This window comes from Meles meles, chromosome 7 (assembly GCF_922984935.1).
Source record: "Meles meles chromosome 7, mMelMel3.1 paternal haplotype, whole genome shotgun sequence".
NCBI classification, from domain to species: domain Eukaryota; kingdom Metazoa; phylum Chordata; class Mammalia; order Carnivora; family Mustelidae; genus Meles; species Meles meles.
In genome coordinates, this window is record NC_060072.1 from 70,172,125 (window position 1) to 70,187,990 (window position 15,866).

The window sequence follows — 15,866 nt, forward strand, 5'->3', positions numbered from 1 at the left end:
GATGCATCATTGTAGTAGGGAGCTGCAGGGCTGCGGCCTTCTCTGGTGGTGGGAATGAGGGAAGAGGAATCCGTAAATACTCCATGATGCTAAAAAAAAAAAAAAAGCATTTGCACAGTTGCCTCTGAAGGGGAGGGGAATGCCAGATTAATAATATCTAGATAAATAAGGCCTTTTCCATTTCCTCTCACTTATGGTCCAAACATGATCCTGGGGGATCCAGAAGCAGCAACTGGGGACTGGAGAGGAACTGGAACAAGAAAGGTGGGGGGGCGGAATAGGAGGCCCCCTTTCAGCTGGACCTACCCATCCCGATCTTTCTGGGGGTTGGATGGGGTGGGGTTGGATGGGGTGGGGTGGGGTGGGGACCTTTCAGAGAGGAACAGCTTTCAGTTGCAACAGGAGATGAAAATTTTCTTTCAGGTCAGGCTGGTCTTTGACATACTTGAAAACAAGGTTATGACAATAATAGTTAAGCTATCTAAAAGTGAGGGGCGCCTGGGTGGTTCAGTGGGTTAAGCCTCTGCCTTCAGCTCAGTCATGAGCTCAAGATCCTGAGATCAAGCCCCGCATCGGGCTCTCTGCTCAGTGGGGAGCCTGCTTCCCCCCCTCTCTCTTTCTGTCGAATAAATAAATAAAATCTTAAAAAAAAAGATATCTAAAACTGACTGGAAACATAACTGGGTCAACCTTATCTCATTAGGGAGGTAGACTCAAAAGTGGGTTTGAAGGGCAGGCATGAGAGAGAAATGAAACTCTCCCTGATTGCACTCTCTCAAGTTAATGCTGTTCAGTAAATGGTTGTACTGATTTTCATCAAAACTCCCTGCTCCTGCCACACCTTTTAAAATCCCTGGTGCCTCTCTTCTGGGTGTTTCCAAGTTCTGTGAGAGAAATCAGCTTTTCAGACGCATCTCCTTCACTGAGCAGTGTGGTTCGAGTTTCTACGCAATTAGTTATTTGTCCATGACCACCTTAAAAAATATTGCTTTTTCGATGAGTTTCTGGAAAGATGTGGAGAAGGCGCATTTGTTCAGTCTACCACGCTTAATTGGAATCCCAGGCAAATATTTTAAGGAGAAATGGTAACATTTTCAGTGTTTTCAGTACCACTACTTATTTGTCTATATAGATCACCTTGAACTCTCTTCTTTTTTTCCCCCACAAGGGGATTTTTGGTCATTTTGCCATCATCAAAGAGCTGAAATTTAACTCAAAATGAATGCCTATTACTTCAGAGAAGAATTTTAATAAGAGGCTGAAGATTATAGCTTAGAGTTGAAATGAATGGGGTTTAGAGACTGCAAGTGGTTTTTGATTATTCTGTCTCACATTTTACAGATGAGTGAGAAGTTTTTGTTTATATGTGCAACTATATATATATTTTTATATACATTGTATTTATATATTTGGACTCTTGGACACTTGTGTCTGGCTTCCTCTGACCTTTGTCCCATGGGCCTTTTCCCTTTGCTGATTTTGCTGTGTGTTCTTGTTTATCCTGTAATAATTCTGAGCTGTGAGCACAGAGTCCTGTGAGTCAGCAGGTCACCAAACCTCTTCCAATTTTCTCCTCCATAAAATAGGATTTATAGTAATCCTATCTACCTTAAAGTGTTGTGAGTATAAAATGTGTGTGGAACTAAGTGATGGAGGATACATCTGATAGAGGGTGGTTGTTATGTGTTAACCATTCGTTAAAGAGCATCTTGTGTTTGTTGGTGTATGCTCATGACTTTTTGTCAGGTGACAGTGACCTACAAATGAATTAACTCTCAAATCTTTGATGACTCATTCGATGGGAACAACAGGTTCACAAGCCAGTTTATAAGGATTCCTGCTTCTTTCACTAAAATGTGTGTGTGTGTGTTCACTACCTCACAAGTATTAAATAATTTGGAATTTATTTTATGGTCTGAATGTATCCCTCCCCAAAAAAGTCACATGCTGAATGTCACCCCCAAAGGGTATGGTATTAGGAGGTGGGGCTTTTGGGAAATGACTGATCCTTCATGACTAAGATTAATGCCTTACCAAAGAGGCTGTAGACAGATCCCTTGCCCCTTCCACCATGTGAGGACACTGAGAAGTCTGTCACACAGAAGAGGGCCCTCACCAGCCAGGACGGCACTGTGTTTCTGGATTTCCAGACTCGAGAACTGTGCAAAAGAAATTTCTGTTGTTTATAAGCTCTCGGTCTGTGTATTCTGTTCTAGCAGCCCAGATGGACTAAGACACTTTTCTCTTTTTTTCCGCCCTCTTCTCTTCATGCTTTCCTGTGATGTGTCCCTGGCAGTCTGCACAGTAAACGCACATTCATGGCAGAAGGTTACGAAGTAGGGAAAGTGCATGGAGTGGATTTTGACAGAAACTGGAGGTTCTCAAATTGTGACTAATAGGAACTATTAAAACAAAATGTACCAAAGATATAGCATAAATCCACTCCTTCTACAATTATATTTCTCTTCTGTTTATATATTTTATTTATTTACTTAGAGAGAGAGAAAGAGCACGAGTTGGGGGAGGAGCAGAGGCAGAGGGAGAAGCAGGTTTCCAGTTGAGCAGGGAGCATGATGCAGGGCTCGATCCCAGGACCCTGGGATCATGCCCTGAGCTGAAGGCAGATGCTTAACCCACTGGGTCACCCAGGCGCCCCTATAGTTGGATTTCTTACGAAGTTTGTCCATTGGCTGTGTTGAGGTGGAGGGAATTCTTCTGAATATCTCATTAAATAGCCCAAAGATCTGTCAGGGAGGTCATAGCTCTTCGGATCAAGAAAGCAAAGCACTGAGAAGACTCCGAGGCTGGGATGGAACATACCTCAATGCCACGAGCACCACACTGCGTGACAGCTGACAGAGAGTACAAATCAGACTCCAGGCAGAATCCCAGGGGCGACTGGCTCTGTGATTCCAGATATAGAACAGCCTCGTACTCAAGGAGTCCTCCGTCCTTGAGAACGGTCCATTCATGCCTGCATATGCAAACACCGTGTGGGGAGACTGGAGGCTTCACAGTGAAACCTGGCCTGCGCCCCTTGTCTGCCAGCCATCGGGGCAGCGCCCAGAATCGCCCTGTTCACCGTCTGCTCCTTTTCTGTGTCAGGCCCCAGAGGGCTGGAATATGATCCAGAAGGGCATCCTTCTTCCAGTTCTCCTGCTCCAACCTGAGTCATACATTCTCAGGAGGATGGTAGCACCTCTGACTTCTTGAATCCAGTGCCTTAAAAAGACTCCCCATTGCCCATAGAATAAACTGTTGGCATAGATGTTCCTTAATAATCCTCACACAACCTGCCCCAAATAATTCTCATTAATCTCTTTTATCTTCTACGTCACGCAGCTTCCTGTGACTAAACCATACTTCCTCTGTACGGCTGTCTGCTTTAAAGAGCTGTGTGGTGATGCTGCATTGCAATGGAGACCTGTTATAGGCTATTTTATTTGGTCAGAAATATTTTGTGACCAATAGGCTACTATTCTGATGATTTGAAGTAGCTGGAATCACCACAGCAAAAGACACCAGGTAAACATAAAACACACATATGCTAACACTTTTAAAACTGTCTCTTTTTTATGACGGAAGATAGTTTGGTAGAGAGAAGTGCATTTCTTTACTGTTGAGCCTGTTTTTACACAACAAGTGATTGCATCATTTTAAAGTCATAACTTCTGCTTTTACTTTCATTCAAATGCACAAGCTGAATTAGTATTTAAAAGCCATCTGTGGTGGGATGCCTGGGTGGCTCAGTTGGTTAAGTTGCTGCCTTCAGCTCAGGTCATGATCTCAGGATCCTAGGATCGAGTCCCGCATCTGGCTCCTTGCTCAGCGGGGAGCCTGCTTCTCTCTTTGCCTCTGCTTGCTTGTCCCCTCTCTCTCTCTGACAAATAAATAAATAAAATCTTTTTTAAAAAAAAGAATAAAAGCCATCTGTGGCAAAACTTTTTGCATATTAGAAGCCTTATGATAGGTCTGTTTTGTAAATTGAGACTGTCATCTATTGGGCTTATTACTTATAGTGGGGAGAAAAATGTTTGCCATCATCATTAGCGAGAAAGAGCTTCCATACCAATTTTTTAAAGTAGATAAATAAGTTAACCAGACTTTTTCGAGGAGGTGAGTTTTAAGTCATTTGAGGACTATACCAGATCCAAACAGTAAAGGATTTCCAATAGAAGATTACTCCAGCAATCTGAAGAAAGGCAAACAAACAAACAAACAAACAAAAATACTGGCTCTGCTAGTACAATGGAAGAAGGTCTGGCCACACTGAGTGGTTGGTTCACCAAGAGGATTTATGGAGCATCTAAGGCCAAACCATCTCTTCTCAGCCAGGCAGCAGGGTTTTCAGGAAGCCATGCCACAAGGTTTGGTTTATAGACAAGTGAAGTATCTATAGAGCCTTTCTTCTCTCTAAAATTATAAATAATTCCAGTTTCACAGATGCCAAATTTTCTCTAAATCCCTTCAGATTCATACTGCAGAATCTTTACTGTAATTATTAATTATAACTACCATTAATTGAGAATTCACTGGGTGCTGGCGTGGGCTTTGCGTGAATTTCTCATTCAGTGTTCATGAATAGCATTTCACAAGTGGAGAAACTGAGGCACGGAGAGGTGCAGTAACTAGATCCAGCTTGCCAAACTCTGAAATCTGGCAATGTCACCCCAGACGCTATGTGCTTCACTGCTGTATTATAGGGTCTCTTTATAAGCTTGGCAACCTTCCGTTAGAATGAAGAAACAACTGTGACATACTCTACTCAATGGTTTGCAAAATGTTCTCACTTACATAGCTCATTTTTACCTCTGCAGGGAAGGTATCTGAGGTTCAAAGATATAAACGTGAGGTTTAGAGACATCACATCTCTACTAGATAATGGGTTGGAGCTTGAAACAAAGTCTTGTAATGAACTCGGAACTCATGGCTTAGTAAGACTCAGAAAAAAGTTCCAACGGAACTACACAGAAACGAGAGGGGATTAGCAAAATATCTTATTAATAGATACAGGCAGTTTTAGCAAATAGGGTTCAGTATATCTATGACACAGAGCCTGAACAAATCACCTCATTGAAAATCTATTTTTGATTCTTCTATGCCTAATACAATAGAGTTTATATAGGTACCAGTTTTCTGTTCTCCCTCTCCCTCTCTCCCCGTGTGTGTGTGTGTGTGTGTGTGTGTGTGTGTAATATATCAGTTTGTTTATCAATTTTTTTGGATGATCACAATAAGTTTAGCTGACATCCATCATATCAATTTTTACTTTAAATAAAAACGTGGTGGATTTATATATTCAAGCAGTTTATTCAGAAAATATTTTTAGAGGTTCACACATTGGCCTGGTTATGTATTAAGTACTGGAAATCCAAAAGACCGGTATCTGGGTGGTTCAGTTGTTAAGCGTCTGCCTTTGGGCTCAGGTCATGATCTCACAGTCCCGGGATCGAGCCCCCACATCAGGCTCCTTGCTCAGCGGGGCGTCTGCGCCCTCTCCCTCTGTCCCCCCTCCCGACCCCACTCATGCTCTCTCTCTCTCTTTCTCCCACCAAGAAATAAAATCTTCAAAGAAAAAAGAAAGAAAGACACAATGAAGTTGGTGCCCAGACAGGCGGGTACTGGTGCACAAACAAGCAGGGCAGTAATCTAGAATTACAACTGCTCTAGCAAGTATAAGGCTAAACTAACATCTCCAACCTCCAGTCACAGCCCTGGGGATGCACGAGGACTTCCCAAAGCAGTATGCAAGTTAGGAAGCTAATCAATTTCCAGGTTCCTAACCTTCTTTAAGTCTTTCCCAGTCCCATCCTGCAGGAACACATTCAAGGAGGAAGCATCTTGCTGGTTTTCTTAGCTACTTCCCATTACACAGCAGCCCTTCTCCCAGTCTACAAAGAAAAAGCTTTTCTTTCATTCACTCTGAATTGTCCGGCAAGCCACCAGAACATAAAGAAATCAATGGTTCACGTTATAGTGTCAGAAAAACCTTGTCTAATCAAGTCACCATAAACCCACTGCCAGGCTTCCTGTCTGTCTTACTGCTACTTCTCTCCCACTCAGGGTGGAGGATGGCAGTAGAAACCAGAAGTTTTGGTGTGTGTTGACATAGTCTCCGTCCAGACTATGTTAAAGATGGAAGCAGCAGGGACAATGCCATTTTGTTTAAAAATCTTGCCTCTTCTGTGCCTTGACTATGGTTTGTGAATCATCAAGGCTGGAGAGGAACGCTGAAGAGGGCGGGTCCTTATTTCATCCAGGTGACAGACGCATGGCAGGCCTCCAGGCTTTAACTCTCCATGTTAAAATTAGAGTATTTGAGGTTTATTAAAAAAAAAAAAAACACACAGATCAGGAATGACAAATCTGTGGGGTGTGCCCTTGTATTACTGTCAGCAGGAGAAAGCTTGGTAGATTCTCTTCCCATCTGTGTTCCTGTTGCATATTTAAAATGTTCTCAAAGGGGTATTACGTGCTCTGTTTACTTCTGATGGAGAACGGTATATCTAAGAGCAAAAGAGACGTAGCTAAGAGAAGTTAGTATTTTATGTTTTCTTGAAGATGTGTTAACACTCACAGGAAAAGCATTTTCTTTTTCTTTCTTTCTTTCTTTTTTATTTTTTTAAAAGATGTTATGTATTTATTTGACAGAGACCACAAGCAGGGAAGCAGCAGGGTGAGGGAAAGGGAGAAGCAGGCTCCCCACTGAGGAGGGAGCCTGACAGGGGGCTCAATCCCAGGACTCTGGGATCATGACCTGAGCCCAAGGCAGACACTTAACCGACTGAGCCACCCACGTGCCCCAGGAAAAGCATTTCCATTAACTATTTCCAAAAGATTAGTGTATCCCCAAATACCACATTTTCCTTTGTGCTTATCTTTTCCTCAGTGTCAATCATCGACCACATCTCATCCCCCCCCCCCATTTACCACATAATTAAAACCATTTTATCTTAGTGGTCATATAGTGTGGATTCCACTGTAAATAATGCCTTAACAACCATGAAAAAAACTTAATACATCTGGGTTGTAGCCCAAAGCCTTTTCTTCTTGCTGTTAATTTCCTCCAAGTAGATTAACTTGGACTTTTACCAACACAACAGCTACTTATGGGCTGGTGTAAAACAAAATGTTCTCTAAAGAAGTCCAGGATATAATACTCTGGATTTTTAAAAACCAGCCTCATTTAATTAGGATTAATTTCTCCCTCTCAGAGTTCATATGTGATTCTATTTTGGTAAAAAGCAAAATTAAAAGCTTACTTATTTCCAGATGTGAAATGCTATTTCTAGTCTAGATTCTATCTGGAGTCTTCAGGTGTCTGGTCCTCCCCGTCCATCTGTCACTTCTGTTTAGGGTACTGTACGATGACCCAGAGTTTGCCATGCTCACGGTTTCTTCTGTGTGCAATGGAAAATGGGAAGTGCAAATGAGGGTGAGGGGAAGGTCAGGAAGGGAGAGATGAAGAAAGAACTCGAGGGGCAACTGCAAAAGGTGCAGAGCCCCATACAGAGACTGAGCTCAGCACTGTGCACACTGAGCCCAATGGTTTCAAAGTGGAGTGTGTGCACCCAGGTTCTGCAACAAAGAACACTGGGTGCTGGAAGCATTGGTTTTCTTTACTAGGTCAGAAAAATTGCTTGTATTGAACTCACATGGGTTGACCTGGGCACCCTGTGCTCCGCCTGGGTATCAGATGATCACCGTGTCCTGAGCTTTCCTCGGGGACTGGAGGGGAAGCTTCACCTCTCCCAAGGGGCTACTTGTGCAGCCTTCTGCATTTGCCCTCTATCAGCAGGCTGTGGTTGTGGCACTTGATGTGAACTCGGTTAAGAAGATTTACAGATTATGCAGCCAGTATTAACTGATAATCCTTGCAAAAAGGAAAACTGGCCTTAAAAGATATCTGCAAACTAAACAAACACAAACAAAAAATTAAAAGCATAAAATCAGAATAAAGAAAATATTAGAAACATAAAAACAAGGATCTAACAAAAATAAGACAGCTAATATTTTTTCAGTTATTACAAGTTCTCCATTATTCATGTTCCAAGATAAAAATATTAATGATTTAGGGGTGCCTGGGTGGCTCAGTCGTTAAGCTTCTACATTTGGCTTGGGTCATGATCCCAGGGTGCTGGGGTCCCTGTTCAGTGGGAAGCCTGCTTCTCCTTCTCCCACTCCCCCTGCTTGTGTTCCCTCTTTCATTGTCTCTCTCTCTGTCAAATAAATAAATAAAAATCTTGTAAAATATCAAAAATAAATATTATGATTTAATCAGAACTGATAGCAGTGGGCCATTTTGGTGTCATGAAGACTTTTTTTTTTTAAAGATTTTATTTATTTATTTATTTATTTGACAGCGAGAGAGAGAGAGATCACAAGTAGGCAGAGAGGCAGGCAGAGAGAGAGAGAGAGAGAGATGGAAGCAGGCTCCCTGCCGAGCAGAGAGCCCGATGTGGGACTCGATCCCAGGACCCCTGAGATTATGACCTGAGCCAAAGGCAGCGGCTCAACCCACTGAGCCACCCAGGCACCCAACGTCATGAAGACTGTTTAAAAGGGATTTATATCTACTGTCATTAATGATTACATGGGTCTTGTGTATATTGGGCCTTTAGCCAAGGATGGTATAAGAAAACAACCGTAACTTGGAAGACGTTTTAAAATGTGAATTATTTCATGATTATGTCATCTTTTTTACTGCTATTTGTGTGTATGACTTATTATGTATTAGGTTATTTTCATAAATAACTAAGCAAACATGTTAGGCTTGTATGCTGCTTTGGTTAACATTGCTGTGTAACCAAACAACCCAAGGCTTTGTGGCTTAAAACAGCAATGTACTATTATCTTTCATGATCTGTGGGTCATCTGGGCTCAGCAAGGTACTTTTAACCTGGGGTTTCTTATATGGTTTCAGTCAGACTTCTGGAAGCTCTACGGAGCTGGATGTTCAAGATAGAACTCATTTGTCTGGCAGTGGATGTTGGATGTTGGCTGGGAACGCATCTGGGTTTCTGTGAGCCCACACATGGTCTCTCCATGGGATTTGAGCTTTGTACAAAATGGTATCTGGATTCCAAATGGGGGAGACACAAATACCTTTCAAGAGGAAGGAAGCAGAAGCTGCCAGGTCAATGAAAGTATGCCCCTAAAAATGGAACAGTGTTACTTCTACATTTGTGTCATATTTTGTTGGTCAAAACCATCACAGGGCCTACAAGATTCAAAAGGGGAGGGAAAATAAGCCACCTCATGATGGGGTTGGGCAGAAGAGTATATTAATGGAAGATAATATTATGGCCATCCTTGAAAAATATAGTCTGCCATAAATGCTAACGTTTTTCCTGATGGGGTGTATAATCATAACGTTTGGACTACTGGAATAACTCAGAATTATAGGTAAGATCACATACTTTGTGGTCAAACCAACTTCACCTAGGGTTCTTCGATCTTGGGAAAATTTAGCTGATGTCTCTGAAAATTGAGAAAATAGAATCTATGGGGTGGGGTGGGGACACTTTTGAATATTAGATAAGAACATGTATACCCAAAGTGCCCAGAATATCATAACTGGCTGGATCAGTAGCAGATATTATGGTTTTGAGTTGGGGAGTGACTGGTTTAGAAAAAGCTTTTCAGAGCAAGCACTCAGATGATAGCATGGAGGATGTATCAGATAGAGAAGGTGGAAGATCAAGGATGGGGCCAAGGGGACCACTGGGGAGACCACCATCAGGTGAGGACCATCAGGGAAGGAGACAAGCAGGAGAAGAAATGTGCGGGCAGAAGTCTCAGTATGAATTGGTGACTCACTGAATGGGGTGAGAAAGGGAAGGGAAACATCTAGAGCTATGCTTTTTTGCTTTTGAGATTGAGGTTTCCTAGATAGTAAGTAAATTTTATTAAGAATCTGGTCTCATAAAATCACCAAGTCCTAATGGAACATCATTGTGTGAAAGTCATATTTTTTGTTTTTGTTTTGTAAATCAATTCATTTTATTGGTAAAATTATTGTTCAAAGTAGAAAACATGACATAAGATGTCATATCATTATATTTCAAATAAAGTTAGTTAGCTGTTATGGGTTGAATTGAGTCCCCCCACACGATATGCTGAAATCCTAAACTACCTGTGAATGTGATCTTATTTGAAAATAGGGTCTTTTCAGATGTAATCAAGATAGAGTGAAGTAAAGCTAAAATAGAAGGGGCCCTTAATCCAGTATGACTTGTGTCCTTACGAGAAGAGGGAAATAGAGACACCTGTAATCTCCCCTCAGAGACTGAAGTGCTGTGGCTGTGCGCCAAGCCACACCTGGGGTTACCAGAAGCTGGAAGGGAGGGAGGGGATGATTTTCCATTGCAGTTTTTAAAGGAAGCCAGGCCCTGCCCACACCTAGGCCCCAGAACCGCAAGACAGTGTGCGTGTGCGTTTAAAGATTTATTTATTTATTTTAGGATGAGAGGGGCAGAGGGAAAGGGAGAGAGACACTCAAGCAGACTCTGCACTGAGCGTGGAGCCTAATTTGGGCCTCCATCTTTCAACCAGCAAGACCATGGCTGGAGCTGAAACCAGGAGTTCCATGCTTAACCAACTGAGGCACCCAGGTGCCCCCTTATCTGTGGTTTTAAGCCAGCCAGTTTATGGTACTTTGTTACCACAGCCCTAAGAAACAGATACAGTAACGATGTATGTATACTATAACGTAGTATTCATTTTACTTGGTTAAAGTATTAAAGGCATTAAATAAGCCCAACTAATTCTTTTGTCAAGATTTCTTTCCGGTTGGCCTTTCCAGAGATGTGAGGTGGGGCTTTCTCAGGACAGCTAAAAGCTGTGACTCGTCTCTCTGTGCCTTCCAAATGGCAAGCAGAAACTTGTAAATCATAGGTATGCAGTTTGTTTGATGAACGAAACTGGGCCTTTTAAAAATATTTCATTAAAAACAAAAAGAAACAGGGGTGCCTGGGTGGCTCCATGGGTTAAGCCTCTGCCTTCGGCTCAAGTCATGATCTCAGGGTCCTGGGATCGAGCCCTGCATCGGGCTCTCTGCTCAGCAGGGATCCTGCTTTCCCCCCACCCCTACTCACCTGCCTCTCTGCCTACTTGTGATCTCTGTTAAATAAATAAAATCTTTAAAAAAAAAAAAAAGGAAATAAAAAGAAACAATGAGGGTGCCTAGGTGGCTTGGTCAGTTGAGCATTTACTCTTGGTTTTAGCTTAGGTCATGATCTCAGGATCATGAGACCAAGCCCTGCATCAGGCTCTGCATTCAGTGCAGAATCTACTTGGAGTTCTCTCTCTCTCTCTCTCCTCCCTCCCCCACCATACTCTGTCTCTCTAAAATAAATAAATAAATCTTTGGGTTAAAATCCCTTGAATGGCTAAATACATATTTTTAAGGTCCCCCTATATAATATTGTTCTGATTATTAATATATCTAATCAAAGGGCTACCTTTAAGTGACAAAGAATCATGATTTTTAAAAATTAAAAGTAGAAATGTAACAGTAGCTAATGCTTATTGAGCAACACCAAGATGCTAAGTATTGCTGGGTCCTTTATACATATCTTCGTGCTGAATCTCATCACTGCCTTATTCCCCTGATTTTACATGTGAGACTCAAAACAGGTAATTTGCCAAAGGTCTTACAGCTGATACGTGATAGAGCCAGGGTACCAACCCTCCACTAGGACCAAATACGTGACAATACTCAAGTCCCACTGAGATGAGAGCCACATGTGGCTAGTAAAATATAAAAGAAAATTAATTAAAATTAAGCGAAATTAAAAATTCAGTACCTTGGGCACACTAACCACGTTTCAATGCTCTCTAGCCCCATATGGCTTGGTATAGGTAGAGAACATGTTCATCATTGTAGAAAGTTCTATTAGGAAGCACTGGTCCAATCCCTTAACAGAATACATTGAAAACCCATGTTACAGCCAGTTGAGGGGAGAGAAGGAATAGCAGAAGGAAGAGAACAGAGGAAAGAGAAAGATTTAGGGTGAGGGAGAGACTTTTAGTGAAGAAAGAAGCCTACGTCTAGGAGTCGAGTAGGCTCTGAGGACATTTTTAGTCTGTTATATTGTAAATGTTGGCAGTGGAAATTCCAAAGCATATTAAAATATACTTTTTAAAAATTAGAGAGCTACAATATAACAGATAAATCCCAAGTGTGTGCCTGGCATTGAGTGAGGGAGGACTTCTAGGTCAACAAATAGGCGTAAGTTACTGTCATAAAAATTAGAGCAACAATAATCAAATAATTAAAGTACAGCAGTTATTTTGAAGTGGAAAAAATTCTATAGAAATAAATAGCAGAAGAGCCCATGGTAACCTTGATAGGGTTCAGGGGTGCCTCCCTGAGGACAAAGTGCCATATAAACTGAGAAAGCAGGATTAGACAACCATCCAATGGCAGGGGGTCTTTTTAAGGCAGATGGCCAGCTGCAAGAAAGCCTGGTGTGAAGAAGGACTCAAACAATTAAATGTGTGGCTGGAGAGAGGGAGAGCAGCAAAAGGTGAGCCAGGGAGTTAGTTGGGGCAGGAATCAGAATTTGGGATGGGTGGGAGAGCTTGTTAAAATATTTGCCATAAGAGTGATGAGTGAGGATTTTTTAGCCTACAAGGGATATGTTCAGATTTGCATCTGGAGAGGATTTCTGTACATGCTAAGGATGCTTTAAAAGGAAGCAAGACTGAAGGTGGGGAGGCTACTTGGAAGCTATTTGGTACGGGGATGGCAGAAATGGCAACTGTCAGGATATTTGGAGCTAGAATGTATAGATATTGGCAATCACTTGGTTGTGTTTGAAGGACAACCTTCAGGTTTCTAGTTAGGGCAACTGCCTTGGGTAGGAGTCTGCAACCTACAGCCAACTGGCCAATCTGCTCTGTCTTATTTTTGTAAATAGAGTTTTATGGGAACACAGCCATGCCCATTCTTTTACATACTGCCCATGGCTGCTTTGAAATACATTGACAGATCTGAGTAATTGCAGCAAAGACCCCATAGCCCTAAAGGCTAAAGTACTTACTATCTGGCCCTTTAAGAAAATGCCAACTGAGATAAATGGTCATTATTTTCATTTATTGAGGTATTAACACTTACTAAACAATGTTCTAAATAATTTTCGTATGGTATGTATGTTATGATACTCCATCCCAACTGGCAAACATGGTGTTGCTACTGTCCCATTTACAGAGGCACGAATGTGATATTTTCACTCATACCCATAGCATCAGTTACCACCTCCATGCCACGGACTCCTCAGATGTTGACTTCTAAACCAGACCTCTCATTTGAACTTCAGACAAGCATATGTCCCACAGCCAGTCTCAGAGATGGCCCAAAACTCAGTATGCCCCAAACCAGATTCCTGCTTATCCCCTCCAACCACATTGTCTTTCAGTGTTACATTTTTCTTAGTGAATATCACCAACCAGAAGAGCAAGCCAGAATGGAAGGAGCCTTTCTTGTCACTTCTCTCTCCCTGTTCCTTCTCTTGTCCATTCTATTGAAAGATTGCTGAAATCTGGCTGCTTTGTTTCATCTGGGTCACCTACCACCTGCCAAGTCCATCTTATTAATAGGATCATCATTTATGCAGGTTCTGTAATAGCTTTCTTATAAACCCATTTCACTCCACCCAGACCCTCCTCCAATCTTCATACTGCAGCCAGAGTGTGCTTTCAATCCTGTCCACTTCTACCTCCATTCCCCACCTAATCTAATCTTTCCATGGCTTTGCTTGTTCTTAGGATTCCCATCAGTTTTTTCATTGCATTTTCATGTTGTTTCACTGTTTTTTATTTACTCTACAGATAATGGGTCGGAAAGCAAAAATCATTTTTTTAAAAGATTATTTATTTATTTATTTGACGGACAGAGATCACAAGCAGGCAGAGAGGCAGGCAGAGAGGAGAAAGCAGGCTCCCTGCAGAGCAGAGAGCCTGATGTGGGGCTGGATCCCAGGACCCTGGGATCATGACCTGAGCTGAAGGCAGAGGCTTTAACCCACTGAGCCACCCAGGCGCCCCGCAAAAATCATTTTTTTTTAAGATTTTATTTATTTATTTGACAGACAGAGATCACAAGTAGGCAGGGAGGCAGGCAGAGAGGGAGAGGGGAAAGCAGACTCCCTGCGGAGCAGAGAGCCTGATGCGGGACTCGATCCCAAGACTCTGGGATCATGACCTGAGCTGAAGGCAGAGGCTTAACCCACCTAGCCACCCAGGTGCCCCACAAAAATCATTCTTGTCAATACACATGAAATAAATTCTGAGGGTCACGGTTCAGTTAATTTAGCCTCTCAGTTGTGGAAGAAGCTAGTTTTATGTCCATTGCAAATTGATGTCACTGTTTCTGACTCAGAAATGTGTCTATTCTTCGAGTAAAGTTTTAACATCTGCCTGGTAACTTCATTACAGGAATTAATACAAGACTATAGACTGTAATACAAGTTCATTTTGTATGTATGTGACAGTCATGCTTTTACCTTTATCAGGGAAATTATCCTTTAACTCTATGAGGCACTATGCATGGTTGGCTCTCTGCCAATGTTCCCAGCCTCCCCCTGAACCAAGCACCCTCTGCTTTCTCCACTCCAGCTCTCGCTCTCTTTTGTTTCCTGTAAGCACCATGTTCCTTCTCCCCTCAGAGATGTCCTTTCCTGGAATTCACTTTCACCCCAGATGTTTTTTCATCCCTTGTAGTAAACATGTTTTATCCTCCAGGTCTCTAGTTAAGAATCCCTGGCTGGAAAGCCTTTCCAGACCTTTCCAAGCGGGATACATTCCATTATTAGAGGCTGGTAAAATACAGGTGGCGCTTGTTACTTTAGCAGTTTTACATTGTAGAATTTATTGATGCTTTTCAACAAAGTAACATTTTTCTAGATGGCTGCAGGCATTGCATGACAATGGGATGGAGGTAGGCTCACAGGGCATCCCAGCACCTAGCCCAGAGCCTTCACCTTCACAAATGTTACCTACAAAATAAATATCTTAGATTTTTGGCTGTAAATACTTACTGCTCAGGAGAGTGGTGGACTGACAAAATATGTTTTTGGGAGCTATCACCTCATAGGGTCAGCCATGAAAATGCACAGGACGCATGGGGCACCTGGGTGGCTCAGTGGGTTAAAGCCTCTGCCTTTGGATCAGGTCATGATCCCAGGGTCTTGGGATCGAGCCCCGCATCAGCTCTCTGCTTGGCAGGGAGCCTGCCACCCCCCCCCCCCCACCTACGTATGATCTCTCTCTCTGTCAAATAAATAAATTAAAAAGAAAAGAAAATGCACAGGAAGCAAAACCATTGGGCTGAGCAAAATGAAGGCTATACGGAGCCTTGTTCATATGGAATAACTGGAGAGGAATCCAACTGCAGCCACTTGAAGTGGGGAAAAAGTAGAAGCAGTTAATACAGATACCTTTGTGCAAAGTTTAGCTCTGACAAGATGAGAGGTACAAGTGGCACTGTGGTAATTCTTTAATAACCTCATTCTTGTATTATATACGCTTTCCTGACTGAAAAGCAAGGATTTACAAGTAACATGTAAAATAGCAAGAAAACTGGAGCTGTATGGTGTCTACCTTTAAAACAATTATAGGCTTTTAATACATGTCTGGTGTAGTCAGTTAAATCAAGCTTTTGAATGCAAATCAATTGTTAATTCTTCAGCCAAGGGTTTCTTATTTTTAGGCATGGGGACAAGGTTGGAAAATGGCAGCCTTAGAGTTTAGTCTGTACTTTCTATTTTTAATTTGATTTTAAATTTCTTCAAAGAGACTGGTTTCCAGGGACCTGTGACCTGCCTGGGCTACATGGTCTTTGGAGCTTCATAAGAGGCTTTTCT

At 42.2% G+C, this 15,866-nt stretch overlaps 1 protein-coding gene across 1 annotated transcript in view; it reads left to right on the forward strand.

The window, feature by feature from the left end:
• BCAT1 (branched chain amino acid transaminase 1) overlaps positions 1 to 15,866 on the forward strand; it is a 112,728-nt gene that overhangs the window by 16,997 nt on the left and 79,865 nt on the right. The window lies entirely within an intron of this gene.